Genomic DNA, 8,586 nt, shown 5'->3' with positions numbered 1-8,586 from the left:
TTACTAGGGTTTCACATATTGGGGTGGAGAGGACGGGAAAAAAAAGGAAGTTATAGAAATGGATGTTTGGGAGGCTACAACAGAAATGAGATATGTCCCCAAACACTAATAGAAGACACAGACAAAAATATTCACAAAGAGTGAAACCAGGATAGATAATTGAATGTTCAATTGAACATACTTAGATTGATACGTATATAGAGAGGATCAATCATTTATCGAGCACTTACTGTTCTAAGTGTTTGCAGAGTTTGATATGACAGTCCCTTCCCAATAAATACGTGCTAGTCACGGTTTTTAGGTTGAAATGACTCAGAGGGTTGAAAATTGATCAGAAAAAGCTCATTGGGTGCCGTAGGATTTTAGCGGTTTTGGGGCTATCATGGGGTGTGAAGATTGAAAAGTTCCAGGATGAGTGAAGCAGTGGTGGGAGAGTCTTGAAACAAGGTAATATTAATAAATGGTGTTCATTAAGCACTTGCTCTGTGCCAAACACTGGACTAGACAAGATTACCCAATCACATGCAGTCCTTGTCGTCCCCCAAGGAATTCAGTCTAAGAGGGAGGGAGAATGAGTATTTTGTCCTCATTTTACAAATGAGGAAACTGAGTCACAGAGAAGTGAAACGGCTGGCCCAAGGTCACAGCAGGCAAGCAGCAGTGTCAGGACTAGAACTCAGGTCACCTGGCTACCAGTCTTGTGCTCTCCACTAGACCAGAAAGAGCCGTCTGTGAGTGGGAGGGAGAAAATAGGTAGAAACACGTGAGAGATAGAAAATAAAAGCAACTCCTTTTAGAAGGTGAGCAGAGGGCCAGAGGTGCAGTTACAGGGTGTGAGTTTGAGAGTGTACCTTCCAAGCCCTTAGTAATAATAATAATAATGATGGCATTTATTAAGCACTTACTATGTGCAAAGCACTGTTCTAAGCGCTGAATAATAGTGATGGCATTTATTAAGCGCTTACTAAGTGCAAGGCACTGTTCTAAGCGCTGGGGAGGTTACAAGGTGATCAGGCTGTCCCATGGGGGGCTCACAGTCTTCATCCCCATTTTACAGATGAGGGAACTGAGGCCCAGAGAAGTTAAGTGGCTTGCCCAAAGTCACACAGCTGACAATTGGCGGAGTGGGATTTGAACCCATGACCTCTGACTCCAAAGCCCGTGCTCTTTCCACTGAGCCGCGCAAAGCACTGTACTAAGCACTTGGGAGAGTACAATATAGTAAACAGGTGCATTCTCTGCCCACAATGAGCTGATAGTTTAGAGGGGGAGATAGACATTAATATAAATAAATAACATGCATATAAGGACTGTGGGCTGCGAGGGGAGATGAGTCAAGGGAGCAAGCCACTGCTGCCCGCTGGGCAGAAACAGCAGGGCTCTGTCCAGGATGGACCAGTTCAGCTGGGGCAAAGGGCCGCCCTGGCAGTGGGACATAACTCCGAAACTGGACATCTGGTCACCCTAGCATCATGGGGTGTGCTGCCTTTTGGGTTCAGTCTCCTTGCTGCAGCATTTTACTCATCATCATCATCATCAATCGTATTTATTGAGCGCTTACTATGTGCAGAGCACTGTACTAAGCGCTTGGGAAGTACAAATTGGCAACATATAGAGACAGTCCCTACCCAGCAGTGGGCTCACAGTCTAAAAGGGGGAGACAGAGAACAAAACCAAACATACTAACAAAATAAAATAAATAGGATATGTACAAATAAAATAGAGTAAAAAATATGTACAAACATATATACTTATATACAGGTGGTGTGGGGAAGGGAAGGAGGTAAGATGGGGGGATGGAGAGGGGGAGAGGAAGGAAGGGGCTCAGTCTGGGAAGGCCTCCTTGAGGAGGTGAGCTCTCAGCAGGGCCTTGAAGGGAGGAAGAGAGCTAGCTTGGCGGATGGGCAGAGGGATTGGGGGCATTCCAGGCCCAGGGGATGACGTGGGCCGGGGGTCGATGGCGGGACAGGCGAGAGCGAGGTACGGTGAGGAGATCAGCAGTGGAGGAGCGGAGGGTGCGGACTGGGCTGGAGAAGGAGAGAAGGGAGGTGAGGTAGGAGGGGGCGAGGGGATGGATGGACAGCCTTGAAGCCCAGGGGGAGGAGTTTCTGCCTACTCTTCAATCTGATCAGCGGCTCTCCCTCTTCCGCCTTCCCTCACTGACCTACTATTACTCAGGCCGCCCAGTTTACCCCTCTCACGCAACGTGGCTCAATGGAACGAGTGCGGGCTTTGGAGTCAGAGGTCACGGGTTCAAATCCCGGCTCTGCCAATTGTCAGCTGTGTGACTTCGGGCAAGTCACTTCACTTCTCTGGGCCTCATCTGTAAAATGGGGATTAAGACTGTGAGCCCGCCATGGGACAACCTGATCACTCTGTAACCTCCCCAGTGCTTAGAATAGTGCTTTGCACATAGTAAGCGCTTAATAAATGCCATCATTATTATTATTATTATTATAACGCCAACCTTCTCACTGCACCTCAGTCTTCTCATCTGTCTTGCCACGGGCCTCTTGCTTGCCTTTCTGGCTTGGAACTCACTCCCCCCTCAAAAGAAGCAACGTGGCCTAGTTGGGTGATTACAGGCCTAGGAGTCAGAGGAAGGACCTGGGTTCTAATTCTGGCTCTGCCACATATCTGCTGTTTAACCTTGGGCAAACAACTTCTCAAGTGCCTCAGTTACCTCAACTGTAAAATGGGGGTTAAGTCCGTGGAAAGAGCCCGGGATTGGGAGTCAGAGGTCGTGGGTTCTAATCTCAGCTCTGCCACTTAGCTGTGTGACCTTGGGCAAGTCACTTCACTTCTCTGGGCCTCAGTTACCTCATATGTAAAATGGGGATGAAGACCGAGCCCCACGTGGGACAAGCTGATTGCCTTGTATCTACCCCAGCGCTTAGAACAGTGCTTGGCACATAGTATGTGCTTAACAAATACCAACATCATCATTATTATTATCATCATTATAATCATCATTATTAGACTGTGAGACCCATGTGAGACAGAGATTATGTCCAACCTGATTAACTTGTGTCTGCTCTAGTGCTTAGAATAATGCTTGACACCTAGTCAGTGCTCACTCTCCACTGGTTCCTTCCCCTCTGCCTTCAAACATGCCCATGTCTCTCCCATCCTAAAAAAACCCTCTCTTGACCCCACCTCACCTTCTAGTTATCGTCCCATATCCCTCCTACCATTCCTTTCCAAATTCCTTGAACGAGTTGTCTACATGCGCTGCCTCGAATTCCTCAACACCAACTCTCTCCTCGACCCCCTCCAGTCTGGCTTCCGTCCCCTTCATTCCACGGAAACTGCGCTCTCAAAGGTCACCAATGACCTCCTGCTTGCCAAATCCAACGGCTCATATTCTGTCCTAATCCTCCTCGACCTCTCAGCTGCCTTTGACACTGTGGACCACCCCCTTCTCCTCAACACGCTATCTGACCTTGGCTTCACAGACTCCGTCCTCTCCTGGTTCTCCTCTTATCTCTCCGGTCGTTCTTTCTCAGTCTCTTTTGCAGGCTCCTCCTCCCCCTCCCATCCTCTTACTGTGGGGGTTCCCCAAGGTTCAGTGCTTGGTCCCCTTCTGTTCTCGATCTACACGCACTCCCTTGGTGACCTCATTCGCTCCCACGGCTTCAACTATCATCTCTACGCTTATGACACCCAGATCTCCATCTCTGCCCCTGCTCTCTCCCCCTCCCTCCGGGCTCGCATCTCCTCCTGCCTTCAGGACATCTCCATCTGGATGTCCGCCCGCCACCTAAAGCTCAACATGTCGAAGACTGAGCTCCTTGTCTTCCCTCCCAAACCTTGTCCTCTCCCTGACTTTCCCATCTCTGTTGACGGCACTACCATCCTTCCCGTCTCACAAGCCCGCAACCTTGGTGTCATCCTCGACTCCGCTCTCTCATTCACCCCTCACATCCAAGCCGTCACCAAAACCTGCCGGTCTCAGCTCCGCAACATTGCCAAGCTCCGCCCTTTCCTCTCCATCCAAACCGCTACCCTTCTCGTTCAAGCTCTCATCCTATCCCGTCTGGACTACTGCACCAGCCTTCTCTCTGATCTCCCATCCTCGTGTCTCTGTCCACTTCAATCCATACTTCATGCTGCTGCCCGGATTATCTTTGTCCAGAAACGCTCTGGGCATATTACTCCCCTCCTCAAAAATCTCCAGTGGCTACCAATCAATCTGCGCATCAGGCAGAAACTCCTCACCCTGGGCTTCAAGGCTCTCCATCACCTCGCCCCCTCCTACCTCACCTCCCTTCTCTCCTTCTACTGCCCAGCCCGCAACCTCCGCTCCTCCACCGCTAATCTCCTCACCATACCTCGTTCTCGCCTGTCCCGCCATCGACCCCCGGCCCACGTCATCCCCCGGGCCTGGAATGCCCTCCCTCTGCCCCTCCGCCAAGCTAGCTCTCTTCCTCCCTTCAAGGCCCTGCTGAGAGCTCACCTCCTCCAGGAGGCCTTCCCAGACTGAGCCCCTTCCCTCCTCTCCCCCTCGTCCCCCCTCCATCCCCCCATCTTACCTCCTTCCCTTCCCCACAGCACCTGTATATATGTATATATGGTTGTACATATTTATTACTCTATTTATTTATTTATTTATTTATTTTACTTGTACATTTCTATCCTATTTATTTTATTTTGTTGGTATGTTTGGTTCTGTTCTCTGTCTCCCCCTTTTAGACTGTGAGCCCACTGTTGGGTAGGGACTGTCTCTGTGTGTTGCCAATTTGTACTTCCCAAGCGCTTAGTACAGTGCTCTGCACATAGTAAGCGCTCAATAAATACGATTGATTGATTGCTTAACAAGTACCACAATAAAAATAATAATTATTATTATATCCAACAGACCACCACTCTCCCCACTTTCAAAGTCCTCCCAAGATCACATCTCCAAAAGGCCTCCCTCATTTCCCCCATTCACCCCCTTCCTGCGTCACTTACACACTAGGATAGGTACCCTTTAAGCACTTGACATTGACCCCATCCACAGCCCTGTGAACATGTAGATAGTCTGTCATGGGGCAGGAATGTGTCTGCTTATTGTTATATTGTACTCTCCCAAGCACTTAGTACAGTGCTTTGCACACAGTAAGTGCTCAATAAATCCAACTATGAACGAATGACTAGTAAGCACTCAAATATGATTTGTTGATCCTCGTACTCTCCCATTTCCTCCATCTGGAGGTTATTTTAATGTCAGCTTTCCCCTGTAGTCTGTAAGCTCCTGGTCAGCCAGGACCATGTCTATCAATTCTGCTGTATTCATAAGGGTTCAATAAATACCAAAGATTTTTCTTCCAGATTACCTTTTTTGAAAGTCCACAGTAGTAGGTAAGTCCAGGAGTACACAAGTTTCCTAACTACCCAACTGTGAGCAGACTTCACACAAACGGCCTCCCCACCTTACTCCAGCCATGAAGATGTCTTTTCAGTCTCCTTGCACAGGATTTTAGTCCTCGATAGCTCTAATGAGGCCAGGAAAAGGGCCAATCATCACTGCTTATAAAGGCATCAATTGTCCATCAGGCATCAAGCCTTTTAGACTGGGAGCCCACTGTTGGGTAGGGACTGTCTCTATATGTTGCCAATTTGTACTTCCCAAGCGCTTAGTACAGTGCTCTGCACATAGTAAGCGCTCAATAAATACGATTGATGATGATGATCAAGCAGCAGCATGGCCAAGCGGAAAACACAAAGGCCTGGGATTCAGGGGACCTGTGTTCAACTCCAGGCTCCAGCAGGTGCGTGGGGTTTCTTCTCCTCCCCTCTTGTCTTGCTTGGGCCTCACTCCCTACTGTAACTAAAAGGGTCCTGAGGCTCTTTATCTCCTTCAGTGATCCTAGGACAAAGAAGTAATCAGATTCTTCAGAAGGACCTAGGTTCTAATCCTGCCTCTGCCACTTGTCCGCTGTGTGATCTTGGGCAAGTCGCTTAAATTCTCTGGACCTCAGTTCCCTCAGCTGTGAAACAGGGGCTAAGACAGTGAGCCCCGTGGGGGGACAGGGATTGTGTGTTTCACCTGATTAGCTTATATCTACCCTAGAGCTTAGAACGGTGCCTGAATCATTCACTCATTCATTCATTCAATCGTATTTATTGAGCGCTTACTGTGTGCAGAGCACTGTACTAAGCGCTTGGGAAGTACAAGTCGGCAACACATAGATACGGTCCCTACCCAACAGTGGGCTCACGGTCTAGAAGGGGGAGACAGACAACAAAACATATTAACAAAATAAAATAAATATGTACAAATAAAATGGAGTAATAAATACATACAAACATATACACATATACAGGTGACAGACAGCAAAACAAAATATATTAACAAAATAAATAGAATAAATATGTGTGAGTAAAATAAATAAATAAATAGAGTAATAAATATGTACAAACATATATACATATAGACAGGTCACTGAGGCTCAGAGAAGTAAGATGCCCAAGGTGACTGTGAGCCCACCTTTTAGACTGTGAGCCCACTGTTGGGTAGGGACTGTCTCTATATGTTGCCAATTTGTACTTCCCAAGCGCTTAGTACAGTGCTCTGCACATAGTAAGCGCTCAATAAATACGATTGATGATGATGACACAGCAGACACGTGGGGGAGGGAGGACCAGAACCCACAACCTCTGGCTCCCAATCGTAATAAGTGCTTAACAAATACCATCTAAAAAAAAAAAATATTCAAGGCAGGAAAAGCGTTCATCGATCTGCCCATCCCTTCACGCTTTAACCATCCCATTCCAGGATGTCAACTGCTCCCGTGAAATTACTAGTAATGTAGCAACTGTAGGCTTTTATCAGGCCTTGGCTGGAAGCTGGTGGAAATCACTTGGAGCTTTCAGCATTTCTCTTGGTTAATGATACAACAGCAGCGTGAAATTTGGCCGCTATAACTGTTTAAGCAATGCCACCCTAACTAGCAGGAAAATCATTCCAGCTTCCTCAACCTTGCTTGGCCTCACTTCTGTATGCAGTTGGAAGAGAACCTCCACTTAGTATACACCGACAAAATAAATCCCATTCCCTTGCTTCCTAGCTCAGTCAGGACAAACCTGTTAATGAAACAAAACTGCCAAAGTGTCCAGCAAGTAGATTTTGTTGCGCTCTAATGCCGGGCTGAATTTCTTTCCAGGGTTCTTATCGAGATAATGTACCACACTGTTTAAATAGCACAACAGAAACCTAGTCTTTTCATCACTCCTCTACGAGACAACCAACAAATCAACTTAGAGATCATCATCAATCGTATTTATTGAGCGCTATGTGCAGAGCACCGTACTAAGCGCTTAGAGATGACCTTTACCCTTTCATCACATCTCTTGCTCCCACCCCTGCCAGTTTCCTGTTGTGTGACCTCGGCCAAGGTGACTTAATTTCTCTGTGACTCGGTTTTCTCATCTGTCAAATGGGGATTAAATACATGTTCTCCCTATTTAGACTGTGAGCCCCATGTTGGCTAGGGCCTGTGTCTGACCTGACTAACCTATCTACTCCAGCATTTACAACAGTGCTTGACACATAGTAAGTGCTTAAATACCGTATTATGAAATGATTCAGAATTTCATAATATGGCATAATAATAATAATAATGGCATCTTTATTAGTTGCCGGGAAGGTATGCGTTGAGGCACACTAAGCACATCGGAAAGTACAACTAAGGCACAAGACAAGCGCTTAATACAGTGCTCTGCACACAGTGAGCGCTCAATAAATACGATTGAATGAATAATCCCTGCCCACAGGGAGCTTACATTCAGTGGGCCTAGGAGAAGCAGGCTAATCAGATGGCAGTAAATCAACTTTTCTTTGTAATAGGGAAGTAGCATGGCCTAGTGGAAAGAGCCCAGACCTGCGAGTCGGAAGATCTGGGTTCTAATCCTCGCTCTGCCATCTGTTTGCTTTGTGTCCTTCGGCAAGTCACGGAACTTCTCTGTGCCTCAGTTTCCTCAACTATAAAATGGGCATTAGATGCCCGTTCTCCCGCCTACTTAGGTAGAATCCCATGCAGGACAGGGACTGCGTCTGACCTAATTAACATTACCACAGCACTTAGAGCAGTGTTTGACACATAGTAAGTGCTTAAGAGAAGCAGCATGGTTTAGTGGAAAGAGCACAGGTTAGGAGTCAGAGGTCATGGGTTCCAATCCAAGCTCCGCCATTTATCAGCTGAGTGACTTTGGGCAAGTCATTTAACTTCTCTGTGCCTCAGTTACCTCATCTGTAAAACGGGGATTAAGTCTGTGAGCCCCATGAGGGACAAGCCAATTACCTTGTATCTCTCCCAGTGCTTAGAACAGTGCTTGGCACATACTAAGTGCTTAACAAATACCATCATCATTATTATTATTATGAAATACCGTTAAAAAAATGGGAGCACCGTTGGTTTAATTCCCTGAAAAATTGAGGGAACCAGGTGAACGGTTCACTGGAATGCCCGGTACTCTCTTTTACCAACTCTGTAATACTGTACTCTCCCAAGCACTAAGTACAGTGCTCTGCACACAGTGAGTGCTCAATAAAAATGATTAATGGATTGCTTTTTAGCCACAAACGACAGTTGGCTTTCTTTT

This window comes from Tachyglossus aculeatus, chromosome 7 (assembly GCF_015852505.1).
Source record: "Tachyglossus aculeatus isolate mTacAcu1 chromosome 7, mTacAcu1.pri, whole genome shotgun sequence".
Classification (NCBI taxonomy): Eukaryota; Metazoa; Chordata; class Mammalia; order Monotremata; family Tachyglossidae; genus Tachyglossus; species Tachyglossus aculeatus.
Note: the sequence above shows the minus strand (reverse complement) of the source record.